This window comes from Halichoerus grypus, chromosome 7 (genome assembly GCF_964656455.1).
Source record: "Halichoerus grypus chromosome 7, mHalGry1.hap1.1, whole genome shotgun sequence".
Classification (NCBI taxonomy): domain Eukaryota; kingdom Metazoa; phylum Chordata; class Mammalia; order Carnivora; family Phocidae; genus Halichoerus; species Halichoerus grypus.
This window is the reverse complement of record NC_135718.1, coordinates 52661090-52678392: the sequence shown is the minus strand read 5'-3', so window position 1 is coordinate 52678392 and position 17303 is coordinate 52661090. Positions and strand designations below refer to the sequence as shown.

At 39.7% G+C, this 17303-nt stretch overlaps 1 long non-coding RNA gene and 1 other non-coding gene across 2 annotated transcripts in view; one reads left to right on the top strand and one right to left on the bottom strand.

Moving 5' to 3' along the window:
- The window catches only part of LOC144382565 (uncharacterized), an 85636-nt gene that overhangs the window by 16113 nt on the left and 52220 nt on the right, over window positions 1–17303 (top strand). The gene's annotated exons all lie outside the window — the stretch shown is intronic.
- On the bottom strand, window positions 12715–12818 carry LOC118549645 (U6 spliceosomal RNA). The gene has a single exon (XR_004924163.1). It is a non-coding gene; the product is annotated as a U6 spliceosomal RNA (small nuclear RNA).

The window sequence follows — 17303 nt, the reverse complement described above, 5'->3', positions numbered from 1 at the left end:
TCTCCTGTTGAGTTTGTAGGTGTTCAGAATGGTTTGATCCCTATCCAGCTGAATTCCTGAGACCAGACGAAATCCAGGTCTCCTACTCCTCGCCATCTTGCTCCTCCCACCGATCAGATTTTTTTTATCTTTTCTCTTATTAATGTGATGTATCATGTTGATTGATTAGCAAATATTGAACCACTTTTGCATCCCAGGAATAAATCCCACTTGATCGTGGTGAATGAATTTTTTAATGTATCTTTGGATTCTGTTTGCTAGTATTTTGTTGAAGATTTTTGCATCCATGTTTATCAGAGATATTGGCCTGTAGTTCTCTTTTTTTGTGGTGTCTTTATCTGGTTTTTGTATCAGGGTGATACTAGCCTCATAGAATGTATTCGAGTTTTCCTTCTATGTTTTGGAATAGTTGAAGGAGAATAGGTATTAACTTTTCTTTAAATGTTTGGTAAAAGTCACCTGTGAAACTGTCTGGTCCTGGGCTTTTGTTTGTTGGGAGTTTTTTGATTACTGAGATTACTTTTTTTTTTAAGATTTTATTTATTTATTTGATAGAGAGAGACAGTGCGAGAGAGAGAACACAGCAGGGGGAGAGAGAGAGGGAGAAGCAGGCCTCCTGCCAAGCAGGGAGCCCAATGCGGGGCTCCATCCCAGGACCCTGGGATCATGACCTGAGCTGAAGGCAGACGCTTAATGACTGAGCCACCCAGGCGCCCCTGATTACTGAGATTACTGATTCAGTCTCCTTGCTGATAATCAGTCTGTTCAAATATTCTGGTTTTTTTCTGCTTCAGCTTTGGTAGGTTATATATTTCTAGGAATTTATCCATTTGTTTTAGGTTGTCTAATTTGCTGACATATAGTTTTTCATAATATTCTCTTATAATTGTTGGCATTTCTGTGGTGTTTATTGTTATTTATCCTCTTTTGTTTATGATTTTGCTTGAGTCCTTTATGAGTCTGAGTAAAGGTCTATTAATTTTGTTGATCTTCCAAAGAAGCAGCTTTTGTTTCATTGCTCTCTTCTATTGTTTTATTAGTTTCTAGATCATTTATTTTGCTCTAACCTGTATTATTTCCTTCCTTCTGGTTTGGGGTTTTGTTTGGTTTGTTTTTCTATCTCCTTTAGGTGTAGAAGGTTAGGCTGTTTATTTGAGATTTTTCTTGCTTCTTGAGGTAGTCCTGTATTGCTATAAACTTCCCTCAGAACCACTTTTGCTGTATCCTAAAGGTTTTGGACCATTGTGTTTTCATTTATACTTGTTTCCATGTACTTTTTTATTTCCTCTTTGATTTCTTGGTTGACCCAGTCATTGTTTAGTAGCATGTTATTTAACTTCCATGTATTTGTGATCCTTCCAGATTTTTTCTTGGGGTTGATTTCTAGTTTGAGAACGTTGTGGTCAGAAAAGATGCATGGTATGACTTCAGTCTTTTTTTATTTGTTGAGGCATGTTTCGTGGCCTAATATGTGATCTATTCTGGAGAACATCCCATGTATAATAGAAAAGAATGTGTATTCTGCTGTTTTAGGAGGGAGTGTTCTGAATATACCTGCTAAATCCATCTGGTCCAGTGTGTCATTCAAAGCCACTGTTCCCTTTTTGATTTTCTGTTTGGATGATCTGTCCGTCAATTTAAGTGGGATGTCAAAGTCTCCGGTTATTATTGTATTACTATCAATTAGTTCCATGTTTGTAATTAACTGTGTTATGTATTTGGGTACTCCCATGTTGGATGCATAAGTATTTACAATTGTTATATTTTCTTGTTGCCTTGTCTCCTTTATTTATTTTTTTTCCAGGAAAGCACTAGTCTCTATTGAACATCCATGGGGGCACCTCAGCACTGATCAGGCAACTGGAGAAGGAGAAAGCAGGCAGGAGGCAGGGGACAGGGAGACGCCCATTCTCATTTCCAGTCCTTGAAGAATTGCTTGAAGTTGGAGCTCCTGGCTCCTCCGCTTCCTGTAGCCTATTATTTATTCCATCTGTTGTATTTTTAATTTCATTTATTGAGTTCATCATCTCTGATATGTTATTTTTTTTATCTCTTTGTCAAGGGTCTCACTGATGTCCTCCACCCTTTTCTGAAGTCAGTGAGTATCTTTATAATCATTACTTTAAATCTTGATCAGTATGTTACTTATTTCTGTTCACTTAGATCTCCTGCTGTGATTTTGTCCTGTTCTTTCATTTGGGGCACATTCCTCTATCTTGTCTGTCTTGCTGTGTCTGTTGCTGTGTGTTAGGAAAGTTGGCTACATCTTCTGCTCTTGAAAGTAGTGACTTTATGAAAAAGAGGAGGTTCTGTAGTGTCCTATGCTCCCGTGTCCCCCCTGTTTATCAGAAGCTTGCTACTTCAGGGGCATCTCTTATGTGTGTTGCTTGAGTCCTATTTTGTCTGAGTCACTTTTCCTTTCAGTCCAGATGTCTGCACTGACTCTGCCTATTGTTGGCTGTTAGTGGGACCCAGGCAGTCCAGCTCTGAGGGAGTGTGACCACAGGAGGGCTCTGGGGCAGGGTGGCAGTGTTAGCATAATTTGTGCCGAACCGCTAGTCCCAGGCTGGATTCCTCAAAGAGCAGCGGCTGGGGGCATGGCACGCAGTGGCTGGGCAAGGCACACATGGCATTAACAAAATTTGCACTGAGCCCAGGGCTGAGGCCAGCAGGCTTGGAGTGGGTGAGTGCTCAGGAGAACTCGTGGGCAGGTGCACTGCTAGCAGGTTAGGTAGCAGGTGAGTCTGTGCAGTGCAGCCTCCTGCAGGTGGCTCTCTGTTTACTCTGCTGGGGGCGGGGGCACGACGGAAAATGGCTACTGCCAGCTCCTTTGTTCCTGGAGAAGTCTCCCAACATGCTCCAAATTCCCTATAAACAGGTCTCCTTTGCATTTGTCCCAGGTGTTATGCAAACTTGTCCCTTCTATGTTGCCTCTCCATGGACTGTTGTCTCTTAGGGGTAAGGACTCAGCTATCACTCATCTTGCTGGCTTGTCCAGTGCTGAGTCAGCTGACTTTTAAAGCTCCAGGCTCCAAGTCCCGCTGGTTATACAAACTCATCGAATTCAGCCCCTCTGGTTTTCAGGGCCAGACATTTTGAGGATTTGTCTTCCCTGTGTGGGCTCCCTGGGGCTTTCCCTGTTCTGTGTCAACAGCTCCCTCCCTCCTAGGGGCAGGTCATGACCATGGTTTCTGCCCTTCCCAACCTCTCAGATGGAGCTTTCCCCCCCTACATTTAGTTGTGGAGTTTATTCTGCCTGTCTTCAGATCATTCTTTTTGAGAGAGAGAGCACAAGCGTGTGAGCAGGGGAGGAGCAGAGGAAGAGGAGAGAGAGAATCCAAAGCAGACTCCACACTCAGCTCAGCACAGAACCCAGTGCAGGGCTCAATCTCATTACAGTGAGATCATGACCTGAGCCAAAAACCAAGAGTCCGGCACTTAACCCACTGAGCCACCCAGGCACCCCTATTCTTAGGTATTCTATTATTTTTGGTGTAATTTTAAATGGGATTGTTTTCTTAATTTCTCTTTCTGCTGCATTAAGGTGAATAGAAATGGAACAGATTTCTGTACATTGATTTATGTATCCTGTGGTCTTACTGAATTCGTTAATCAGTTCTAGTAGTTTTTTGGTGGAATCTTTAGGGTTTTCTACATAATAGTATCATGTCATCTGCAAATAATGAAAGTTTTACTTCTTCCTTACCAATTTGAATGCTTTTTATTTCTTTTTGTTGCCTGATTGCTGTGGCTAGGACTTTCAGTACTATGTTGAATAAAAGTGGTGAGAGTAGACACTTCTTCTTTTGTTCCTTATGTTAGGGAAAGAGCTCTCAGTTTGTCCCCATTGATATGACAGTAGCTGTGGGTTTTTCATATGTAGCTTTTATTTTTTTTTAAGATTTTATTTATTTGAGATAGAGCGAGAGAGAGTGAGAGCAAGAGAATACGACGGGGGATGGGGCAGAGGTGAGGGAGAAGCAGGCTCTCCACTGAACAGGGAGCCTGACTTGGGCCTTGATCCCAGGGTCCTGGGATCATGACCTGAGCCGAAGGCAGACACTTAACCGAGTCACCCAGGCGCCCCTCATATGTAGCTTTTATTATCTGAGGTATAGTCCCTCTAAACCTACTTTGTCAAGGCATTTTTTTTTTTTTTTTTTTTTTTAAGTAAGCCCTAAGCCCAACTTGGGATTTAAACTCACAACCTCAAGATCAAGAGTCACATGCTCCACCAACTGAGCCAGCCAGGTGCCCCTGTTGAGGAATTTTATCATGAATGTTTGTTGTACTTTGTGAAATACTTTTTCTGAATCTATTGAAATGATTATATGGTTTTTATCCTTTCTCTTATTTATGTAATGTGTCATGTTGATTTATTTGTAAATATTGAATCACCCTTGCATACAGAATAAATTCCACTTGATTGTGGTGAATGATTCTTTTAATGTATTGTTGGATTCGGTTTGCTACATTTTGTTGAGGATTTTTGCATCTATGTTCATCCACAATATTGGCCTGTAGTTCTCTTTTTTGTAGTATCTTTATCTGGTTTTGGTTCAGGGTAATGCTGGCTTCATAGGATGAATTTGGTATATAACATCTTCTGCATATAGTGGCCTATATTAAGTTGATGGTTGGTTAAGTTTGAATCCTTTTTTTTACTCCTCTCCATCCCACGTTTTAGGTATAGGTGTCATACTTTACATCCTTTTATTTTGTGAGTTGCTTGGCTGATTTTTACAGATACACTTATTTTTACTGCTTTTTAAAAAAAAAATTATTTATTTTAGATAAAGCTCATGCTGGGGTGGGGCAGGGACAATGGAAGAGGGAGAGAGACAGTCCCAAGCAGACTCCCTGCTGAGTGTAGAGCCGGACCTGAGGCCAGTCCCATGACCCTGAGATCATGACCTGAGCTGAAATCAAGAGTCAGATGCTTAAACAACTGAGCCACCCAGGTGCCCCAATTTTTGCCACTTTTATGCTCCCTACTTTTGTTACTCTTACTTATGGTCTTCCCTTTCCACTTAAAGAGTCCCCTTCAACATTTCTTGTAGGGATGGTTTAGTGGTCATGAATTCATTTAACTTTTGTTTGGAAACTCTTTACCTCTCCTTCTATTTTGAATGATAGCCTTTCTGGATAGAATATTCTTGGCTGCAGATTTTTTTCCTTTCAGTACTTAGAATATGCCACTTCACTCTCTTCTGGCCTGCAAAATTTCTGCTGAAAAATCAGCTGATAATCTAGTGGGGTTACCCTTGTGTGTAACTGTTTTCTTTTCTCTTGTTGCTTTTAAAATTCTTTATCACTACTTTTTGCCATTTTAATTGCTGTGTGCTTGGTTGGACCTCCTTTGGTTGACTGATTGATTTAGAGTGCACGGGGCGGGGGGGGAGGGGGGCTGGGAGGCACGGACCGCAGAAGGAGAGAGAGGGGCATCTTAAACAGTTTCCATGCCCCCATGCCCGGTGTGGTGGAGCCTGATGCAGGGCTTGATCTTATGATCCTGGGATCATGACCTGAGCCAAAATCAAGAGTTGGATGCTTAACCAACTGAGCCACCCAGGTGCCCATCCTTCGGTTGATTTTGTTGGGAGATCTTTGCCTCTTGGATCTGAATTTCTGTTTCCTTCCCTGGATTTAGGTAGTTTTCACTTTTATTTCTTCAGATAAGTTTTCTGGCCCTTTTTCTCTCTCTTTTTCTAGGATCTGTATAATGAAATTATTATTATGCTTGATGGAGTCACTGAGTTCTCTGAGTCTGTTCTATTTTGCATAAATTTTTTTTTCATTCAGCTTGATTACTTTCCATTACTCTGTCCTCCAGGTTGCTGATCCATTCTTCTGCTTCCTCTGGTCTACCATTTATTCCATCTAATTTTATTTATTGTGTTCATCTCTAATTGATTCTTCTTTTATCTCTTCATTATGGATCTCACTGATGCCCTCCACTCTTTTCTCAAGCCCAATGAGTATCTTTATGATTATTATTTTAAATTCTCTATCAGGTATATTATCTCTGTTTCACTTAAGTCTCTTGCTGTGGTTTTGTCCTTTTCTTTCATTTGGGACATATTCCGCTGTCTCCTCATTTTGTTTACCTCTCTGTGTTATGTAAGTTTGTAAGTTTGTTTCTGTGTTATGTAAGTCCGATATGTCTCCTGCTCTTGAAAGGTGTGGCTTGGGGCGCCTGGGTGGCTCAGTTGTTAAGCGTCTGCCTTCGGCTCAGGTCATGATCCCAGGGTTCTGGGATCGAGCCCCACATTGGGCTCCCTGCTCCGCAGGAAGCCTGCTTCTCCCTCTCCAACTCCCCCTGCTTGTGTTCCCTCTCTCACTGTGTCTCTCTCTGTCAAATAGATAAATAAAATCTTAAAAAAAAAAAAAGAAAGAAAGGTGTGGCTTTATAAAGAAGAGATCCTCTAATGCTGTGCAGTGCAGTGTCCCCTGTTTACAGAATGTCTCCTCCTATGTGTGTTTGGTGCACCTTGCTCTTGTAACCAACCTGCTTTTTCCTCCAGTCCAGTCATCTGCAGTGGCTCTCTTTGTCTGTTGTGAGCAGTGTTTGGTCCCTGTGCTATTAGTGGGTCAGTCTGTGACTTCCTTGGGCTTGAGTTGAGTCAGACTAGGAGTTTACCAGAGATGCAATAGCACCAAATTGCAGGGTGCTTTCCCTGTGTTGTGCCCTGAGAAGCTTTTGTTGGTGGGTGGGGCCTGTAGTCAGACCAGCTGTCTGCCCCCAGCCCGCTGCCGGGGTCACAGTCAGACTGGTGTGTGTGGATATCCTCTCTTTCCAGAGCAGGAGTCACTTCAGAGTGGTGTTGGCCCTGCCAGGACTGCTTGCACACTGCCAGGTTTGTGGTCCCACTTTGAATGGGCTCTGGCATAGAGCAGATTAGAGGGGGCAGATCCATAAAGTGTGGGGGGGCAGGACTTGGAATCTTAGCAAGGTTTGTGCACAGGTCCCCTTGGAGAAAGGACTTTGCTTCTACTGGGACTGAGGCCCCACAAAGCATGCAGTTCAGGATACACAGTGTTAGCAAGGTTTGCTCAGGATTTCTGGGGAAGGGGACCCACAGTGCTGGGACTGAGGCAACCCTGGCTGGAGGGGCAGATCTGCCAAAGTTGGGGAGGCAGGGTGCAGTATAAGCAAGTTAGGTGGTGTATGGTGGCACTACACTGGTTTCCACAGGTGGCTATGTGTTTATGCTGGGGAGCAGGGAAAGGTAAGGGGTGCCTGCCAGCTCCTTTGTTACTGGGGGAGTTTCCCAACCATCTCTGTCCCTCCAGACACACTCTGAGATTAGTCAATAACCCTCCCTCGTGTGTGGTCAGGCATTTTTCAAACTGCTGCTTCTATGCTGTATCTCTGCAGCCTGTTTTTTGTGCTATCTTTTTAAGGGCAGGGACTCAGTTTCCTCTTGCCCTCCCAGCTCTCCCGGAGCCAAGCCTGCTGATTTTTTAATTCCAGGTTTTAAGTCCTGTTGGTTGTAAGAACTCTTGAAATTCTGCCTCTCTGGTTTTCAAAGCCAAATGTTATGGGGATTCTTCTTCCTCATGCAGGCTCCCTGGTGTGATAGTCTATTTCTCCCCCCTCTCAGCACTTGTGGGTCCATCCCTCCCACGGATAGTCCGGAGGTCTATCTGGTTCCTCACCAGATCTCCGCCCTTCCTACCCTCTTGGATGTGGCCTCTTCTCTACATTTAGTTGTGGAGTTTGTTCTGCCAGTTTTGGGGTCATTTTCTGGGTTATTTACACTGATGTGGTAGTTACCTACTTTGTCCGTGGGACAAGGTGAGCTTAGGGTCTTCCTACTCTGCCATTTTCCCAGCAATCCCTTGGGAAACATTTTCAATGGAAGAGGTGCAAGTAAGCATTTTGACCTTACTGTGGGATGGCATCTTGATTGGTCAGTTAGGGCCTATGGCTGTTTCAATGTGGGTTACTTAATAAGCCTTTTTGCACCAGCTGGGCAGTCACTATGGACTCTTGCCTTGTTGACGTTTTCATTGCCCAAGCCTGTTGCCTAAAAGCTGCATCTGCATCTACTTCTGACATTAACTGAAATGCTTTAAAACTACTTTTACAATCAAGTGTGATATTTACTGGAAGTGTATTGTACATACCCCTAATGAGATTAAGGAAGTTCCCCTCTACTTCTAGTTTTCAAAGTTTTGTTTGTTTGTTTGTTTTAAATCAGGAATGTATGTCATACACCTTTCCTCAACAATTAATATTATATTTTTTAAGACTGGATTTTATTAACAGATTTTTAAAATATTGATCCCTACATTCTTAGGATAGATGATACCTGATTAGGATATTTTTTATTTAGAGTTTGCAGTGCCAAGTTGTTTGCTAATTTTTAAAACATGTACTGAGGAATAATTTACATATAATAAAATTCACATATTTTAAATACGCTGTATAAGAGTTTTGACAAAGGAATACATCTGAGTAACTACCACCATGATAGAGAACAGTTTCCTTTGTCCTTTGTGCCCTTTCTGGTCAATCCCTACCCTACCCCTATTCCACTGTTGCCTCTGAGAAACAGTATTCTACTTTCTATCACTAGAGATTATATGCAATTGTAGGGAAAAAGTTTAATCAGAATATTTACACTTCTGTATTTGGCTTCTTTAACTCAGCATGTTTCAGAGTTTGATACATGTGGTTGCGTATATCACTAATTCATTTCATTTTAATGCTCAGAGATATTTAATTAAATGGATATACCATGCTTTAGCCATTCTCCTGTGGAATTAAATCTGAGTTGTTTCTAGATTTTAATTATCATGAATAATGCTATGAACATTCATATACAAGTAAGTCTTTGTAGGTATGTTTTCAGTTCTCTTGGGTAAATACCAAGGAATGAAATTGATGAGTTATATGCAAAGCATATGTTTAAATTTATAGGAACCTATGAAATTTTTTCCAAAGTATATGTACCATCTTGCATTTCCACCAGCAGTATATGAAAGTTCCAGTGGCTCCACATATTTACCAACACATAGCATTGTCAGTCTTTTAAATTCTTTCAATTTTATTTGATATGTAGTGGTATCTTATTTGGCTTCAATTTGCATTTCTCTGATGACAAATGATCTTAAGTATCTTTTGATATGTTTTGGGGGCATTCATATATCTTCCTTGGTGAAGTGTCTATGAAACTTTTGCCCTTTTTTTAAACTGGGCTATCTTCTTATTAATCTAGATAGAAGTCCCTTTTCACATACATCTTGTGAATATTTACTTCCAGTCTGTGGCTTATCTTTTCATGCTTTTTAGCATATTTCAAAGAATAGAAATATTAAATCTTGGTAAAATCAAGTACTTTTTTTCTTTTGTGGTTAATGCTTTTAATGTCCTAAGAAATTTTTGCCAACACGAAGATCACAAAGATTTTCTCCTGTATTTTTTCTAAATTTTTATAGTATTGCCATTCACATTCAAGTATATTATCTGTTTCAAGTTTTTCTGTGTGTATAGTGTGAGGTAAAGGTTGAGGTTTGATAGTTACACAGATGGTAGGTAGGAAGATGGATAGATATCCAATTATTCCAATAATATTTGTTGAAAAGGCTATACATTTCCTATTGAATTACTTTGACTCCTTTGTCAAGAATCAATTGACTAGGGGCACCTGGGTGGCTCATTCGTTAAGCGTCTGCCTTTGGCTCAGGTCATGACCCCAGGGTCCTGGGATCGAGCCCAGCATCAGGCTCCCTGCTCTGCGGGAAGCCTGCTTCTCCCGCTCCAACTCCCCCTGCTTGTGTTCCCTCTCTCGCTGTGTCTCTCTCTGTCAAATAAATAAATAAAATCTTAAAAAAAAAAAAAAAAAGAATCAATTGACTAAGGATGCCTGGGTGGTTCAGTTGGTTAAGCGTCTACCTTCGGCTTGGGTCATGATCCCTGGGTCCTGGGATTGAGTCCCACATTGGGCTCCTTGCTCAGCAGGGAGCCTGCTTCTCCCTCTGCCTGCCACTCCCCCTGCTTGTGCTCTCTCTCTCTCTCTCTCTCTCTGAAAAATAAGTAAATAAAATCTTTAAAAAGGGAAAAAAAACTTTCAAAAAAAGAATCAATTGACTATGTGTTTATCTACTTCTGGACTTTGTATTTGGTTCCATTGATCTATATGTGTATTCTTTAACAATACACACTATCTCAACTACTGTTGTTTCATAAAAAGTCTTTAAATGAGGTCATGTAAAACTTCCAACTTTGTTCATTTTTTTCCCAATTTTTTTTCTTCTGCATTCTTCTACATATAAAGTTTAGAATTGAGCCTGTCAATTAAAAAAAAAACTTGCTTGGATTTTGACTAGGATTATGTTGAATTTGGGGATAATAATATTGCATCATCTGAATCATAAATATGATCTATATCTCCATTTATTTAGGTTTTTAAAAATATTGTTCAGTGATTTTTTTCAAATATTTTTTTCAATACAGAGCTAACACATATTTTGTTAGGTTTAATTCTAAGTTTAACATTTTTGGTCTTATATATACATTGTTTTTTTAAAAATTCCATTTTTTTTAAAGGTTTTATTTATTTATTTGACAGAGAGAGCACAAGCAGGCTGAGCGGTGGGCAGAGGGAGAGGGAGAAGCAGGCTCTCTGATGAGCAGAGAGCCTGATGTGGGGCTTAATCCCAGGACCCTGGGATCAGAACCTGAGCTGAAGGCAGATACTTAACTGACTGAGCCACCCAGTTACCCCTAAAATTCAATTTTAAATTGATTTTTATATATGGACTTTGTATTATCATTAATCTGTACTAGTTTTTTTTTTTTTTTTTAAGATTTCTTTATTGGGGCGCCTGGGTGGCTCAGTCACTAAGTGTCTGCCTTCGGCTCAGGTCATGATCCCAGGTCCTGGGATCGAGCCCCGCATTGGGCTCCCTGCTCTGCGGGAAGTCTGCTTCTCCCTCTCCCACTCCCCCTGCTTGTGTTCCCTCTCTCGCTGTGTCTCTCTCTGTCAAACAAATAAAATCTTTAAAAAAAAAAAAAAGATTTATTTATTTATTTGAGAGACAACATGGGGGTAGGGGAGCAGAGAGGGAGAGAGAATCCTAAGCAGACTCCCGCTCAGTGTGGAGCCTGACATGGGGCTCAATCCCAGGTTGAGATCACAACCTGAGCCAAATCCAAGAGTCAGACGCTTAACCAGCTGTGCCACCCAGGTGCCCCTGTACTAATTTTTTTAAGTTTATTTTTTTTAATTTTTATTTGAGAGCGAGAGAGAGCATGAGAGAGAGAGATCATGAGCCGGGGGGGGAGGGGTAGAGGGAGAAGCAGACTCCCCACTGAGCAGGGAGCCCAATATGGGACACCATCCCAGGACCCTGGGATCATGACCTGAGCTAAAGGCAGATGCTTAACCTACTGAACCACCCAGGTGCCCTAAGTTTATTTTATATATATATAAATATAAATATATATATATATATATAAATATATATATATATATATAAATATATATATTATATATGTCATCTTTATACCCAACATGGGGCTCAAACTCATGACTCATGACCCCAAGATCAAGAGTAACATACTCTTCTAACTGAGCTAGCCAGGAGCCCCAATCTATATTAGTTTTAAAGCTTCTTTTGTAGATTCCCTAGGATTTTCTACAAACACAATTATGTCCCCTGTGAATAAAGACCACTTCTTCCTTTCCAATGTATGTGGCTTTTATTTCTTTTTCTTACCTTATTGCACTGACTAGGGTCTTCATATAATGTGTCTTAGTCCATTTGGGCTGCTATAACAAAATACCACAGACAAGGTAGCTTAAAATATCAAATTTATTTCTCACAGTTCTGGAGGTTGGAAGTCTGAGATCAACCTGCCAACATAGTCAGGTGAGCCCTCATCCGGGTCATACAGTTCTTGTATCCTCACATGGTGAAAGGGGCTAGGGAGCTCTGTAAAATCTTTTATAAGATCACTAATCCATTTCATAAGAGCTCTGCTTTTATGACCTAATCACTTCCCAAAGGCCCCACCCATGAATATCATAATATGATGGTATTAGTTAGGATTATAATTTCAAGATATCAATTGGTGGGGGAGGAACACAAACATTCAGACCATAACACAGTGTTAAGTAGGAAGCGGGAAAGCAAACATTGCCTTATTCCAAACATAGTGAGAAGACATTCAGTCTTTTACCATTTATACATGATTATAGAGTAAGGTTTTTATAAGTGCCCTTTACTGAGTTGAAGAAGTTTCTCTCTATTGCTAATTTGCTTTAATTTTTTTTAACTGGAAATCATTTTTTGTAAAAGATTTTATTTATTTATTTGACCGAGAGAGACACAGCAAGAGGGGGAACCCACGCAGGGGGAGTGGGAGAGGGAGAAGCAGGCTTCCCGCGGAGCAGGGAGCCCAATGCAGGGCCCGATCCCAGGACCTGGGATCATGACCTGAGCCGAAGGCAGACGCTTAATGACTGAGCCACCCAGGTGCCCCAAACTGGAAATCATTTTTAAAAATATGTAACACTTGGGGCACCTGGGTGGCTCAGTCGGTTAAACATCCACCTTCAACTCAGGTCATGATCCCAAGGTCCTGGGATTGAGCCTCGCATCGGGCTCCCTGCTCAGAGGGGAGTCTGCTTCTCCCTCTCCCTCGGCCATTCCCCCTGCTTGTGGGCGCACTCTCTCTCTCTATCAAATAAATAAAATCTTTAAAAAAGTATGGAACACTTCACAAATTTGCCTGTCATCCTTGCACAGGGGCCATGCTAATCTCTGTATTGTTCCAATTTTAGTATGTGTGCTGCTGAAGCGAGCACTGCTCTTTTTTTAAAGCATGAATGCTGTTGAAATTTGTCAAAAGTTTTATCTGCCTCTACTGAATCATGTGATCATTTTTTCCTCTCTTCTCCTAGTAACATGGTAAATATCACAGACTGAAGTTTGAATGTTAAACCAACATTCCTGAGATAAATACAGCTTGGTCATAGAATATTAACCTTTTAATTTATTGCTGAACTGGACTTGCTAATATTTTGCAAGGTATTTTGCTTCTGTGATCACAAGAGCTTTTATTGGTAGTTTTATTGTTTTTGTGTAGTTTTAGAATCACGGTAATCCTTATTTCTAAAATGAGTAAGAAAGCTTTCATCTTCCGCTATTTTCTAAAAGGATTTATATAGGATTGGTATTCTTCTGTATGTGTTTGGTAGAATTTACTACTGAAGATATCTAGGCACAAACTTTGCTTTATGTTTTTGCTTAATGTTTTTCATTATTCAATTTCTTTACTTCATATGGGGCTATTCAGACCATTTCTTCTTGATAATTTGTATCTTTCAAGAAATGTGTCCAGTTCATATAAGTTGTCTAATTATTGATATAAATGTTCATCATATTCCAATACCATCCTTTTAATGTCTGTAGAAACTGTAGTAATGTCCCTTTTTAAATTTCCAATATTGGTAATTTGTTTCTTTCTGTTTTTTATCATTCTGGCTAGAGGCTTATCAATTTTATCAATCTATTCAAGAAATTGGCTTTTGGTTTAATTAATTTCTCTATAGTTGGTCTGTTTTCTATTTCATTTATTTCTGCTCTTTATTGTTAAGTTGCCTTCTGCTTTTGATTTAATTTGTTCTTCTAACCTTTAAAAAACATTTTTATTGAAATATAACTCACACATCATACAACTCAACAACTTGAAATGTACAAATGGTATCTTTTAGTACATTCATGGAATTGTGTATTCATCATCAGTCAATTTTAGAACATTTTCCTTACCCCAAAAGGAAATTCTACACACCTTAGCCATCACTTCCTGATTACCCAGTCTCCAGGCAACCACTAATCCACTTTTGTTCTCTATAGATTTGCCTATTTTGGACATGTCCTGTATATGGAATCATACAATACTTTGTCCTTGGTGTACATCCGTCTATAAATGAAGTATCAATACTTCATTCCCTCTTGTTCCTGAGTAATACTCAATTGTATGGCTTTTCTAGCTTCTTAAGGTAGAAACTTAGGTTATTAATTTTGGACTTTTCTTTTTCTAATATAGATACTAAGTACTCTAAACTTTCATCTAAGCACTAATTATCTCCATCATACTTACTAAGGGTTTTCTCTATTCTTTCTCTAATTAAATATATTTATTGTATTTTTTATAATGTCCTTTAATATTCTAAGAAAAAAATAATAGGATGAGAAACATGATCTCTGATGTATATATCTCTCAGGCTCAACTGCAATATTCCTTGAAAAAAATTGGGGGAGGGGTTTTACTTGTGGAATTTAAAAAATTATTTAAATTCAATTTAGTTAACATATACTGTATTATTAGTTTCAGGGGTAGAATTTAGTGATTCATCAGTTGCATATAACACCCAGTGCTCATTACATCAAGTGCCCTCAATGCCCGTCATCCAGTTATCCCTCCCCCCCACCTCCCCTCCAGCCACCCTCAGTTTGTTTCCTAGAGTTCAGCGTCTCATGGATTGCTTCCCTCTCTATTTTCATCTTATTTTATTTTTCCTTCCTTTGTCCTATGTTCATTTTTTTTGTTTCTTAAATTCCACATATGAGTGAAATCATATGGTATTTGTCTTTCTCTGACTGAATTTCTTCAAGAAAATACTTCGTCACAATACATTTCTATCAGCTGTTCTTGATCAAATTGCTGAGATCAGGGTTTCTCAACTTTGGTGCTATTGACATTTGGGCCTGATAATTCTTTTCTTTCTTTCTTTTGTTTTTTTTTTCCTTCTTTCTTTCCTTCTTTCTGATATAACTGACATACAAGATTATATTAGTTTCAGATGTACAATATAATGATTCAGTATTTGTATATATTGTGAAATAATCATAATAAATCATTAATATCATCACCAAACATAGTTACAATTTTTTTCTTATGAGAACTTTTAAGATTTACTCTCTTAGCAACTTTCAAATATACAATACAGTATTATTAACTATAATTACAAGGGTGTAAATTATATCTCCAAGATTTATTTTATAACTGGAAATTTGAACCTTTTGACTACCCTCACCCATTTCACCCACTCCCCCTCCCCCTTCCCTCTGGCAACTACCAATCTGTTCTCTATACTTACGAGTTCAGGTTTTTTTGTTGTTTTATTTTTGTAGAGTCCACAGATAAATAAGATCATACTGTTTATCTCTGTCCAACTTATTTCAGTTAGCATAATGTCCTCAAGGTCCATCCATCTAGTCACAAGCGGCAAAATTTTCTTTTCTATAGTTGAATAGTATTCCATTTTGTGTATACACACACAGAGCCCCCCACATTTTCTTTATCCATTCATTCATTGATGGAAACTTAGGTTGCTTCCATGTCTTGGCTATTGTAAATAATACTGCAGTGCACATGGGGGTGCCTATTTATAAGTTAGTGCTTTTATTTCCTTTAGATAAATACCCAGAAGTGGAATTACTAGATCATATGGTTGTTCTATTTTTAGTTTTTTGAGGTACTTCCATGCTGTTTTCCATAGTAGCTGCACTGTAAATACATTGATTTTAAAACTATTTTGGTATTTTACTATAAAGATTAAAAGTTAATTTTCCTGTAAATGCTATTGTTTCCCACAACATTCACTGTCTTTCATATCTAACTATTTCATAATTTCCTTTCTGGTATCTGAAGCTCATTTTCTAGATTTTTTTGGAAGGGATCATAAGAACATAGAAGTTCCTACATGTTCATCGATTTGTGCCCTTTATACTTGAAGGTTAGTTATGCCAGATATAAAATTTTTTGTTCACATTTTCTTTCCTTGGCTATCTTAAATATCTGTGTTCTTCTGGGATAAAAGTGTTGCTGTCAATATCTGATCATGATATAATTTTCTCTCTAAGTCATGTGGACTTTTAGCCAAAATGCTCAAAGAAATTTTCTCCCTCTTTAAAATCTGGTAATTTACAAGAATGTATTGGTGTTGGTCATTTTGACTCACTATTCACAGATACACAATGTTCTTTTTCAATATATAGTTTTAAATATTTTAAAGAAAGTGTTGTGTCAGTCCCAGCCTATTGATAGTGATGCTGTCACCTAGGAATGCCTGAGACACTTGCCTGGGCCCATGTTAGTTGTGGCAAACTCCAATAGACATTTCCTAGACTGGAGCCAAAGTTGGTGCTAGACCGTTCCTTGTCATTCTTATTATGATTGCAGGGCACACCTCAGCAAAAGCCATCAGAGACTTAGAAGAACAAAATTTATTACTGGCAGATTCTGAAGGATGCAGGGCATGTCTGAGGGTTACATGGCAAAATCACAGATAGAATGGGCAGGAGCACAGACCTGAGCTCTGTCTTTATTAGGGTCTGAGGGTGGTGTGCCTAAGGTTTCATGGGTTCATTTTTTTTTTTTTAAGATTTTATTTATTTATTTGACAGAGATACAGCGAGAGAGGGAACACAAGCAGGGGGAGTGGGGGAGGGAGAAGCAGGCTTCCTGCAGAGGAAGGAGCCCAATGAGGGGCTCTACCCCAGGACCCTGGGATCATGACCTGAGCCGAAGGCAGACGCTTAACGACTGAGCCACCCAGGTGCCCCTCATGGGTTCATTCTTTATTGGCAAATTCAAACATAAGAGTAGAAATTAGTGCATGGGAGGGGTGCCTGGGTGGCTCAGTCGTTAAGTGTCTGCCTTTGGCTCAGGTCATGATCCCAGGGTCTGGGGATCGAGCCCTGCATCCTGCTCCATGCTCAGCGGGGAGCCTGCTTCTCCCTCCCGCGCTCCCCCTGCTTGTGTTCCCTCTCTCGCTGTGTCTCTGTCAAATAAATTCTTAAAAAAAAAAAAAAAGAAGAAGAAGAAAGAAAGAAAAGAAATTAGTGCATGGGAAGGGAAAAATAGGGACACTCAACTGTTCAGTTATCCAGGTTACCCAGGAATTTCTAAAAGAGGAACTTCATGGGTGGGGACAGCCTGGTTCCTTATCCAGCTGTTTTGCTTATAGCTGCATTCTACAGTTGGCAATATCTTTGTTGGAGATGGATGTCTTTGAAATGCATGCCTTGGCAATCAAAGGCTTAATGTCAAGCAGTTATATTATAATCAAAAACGTAATGACAGACACTTAAAGTACAGAAAGTTTTCTTGAAATAAAATTTTTAAAAAAGATTTTATTTATTTATTTGACAGAGAGAGACACAGCGAGAGAGGGAACACAAGCAGGGGGAGTGGGAGAGGGAGAAGCAGGCCTCCCGCCCAGCAGTGAACCCGATGTGGGGCTCGATCCCAGGACCCTGGGATCATGACCTGAGCCGAAGGC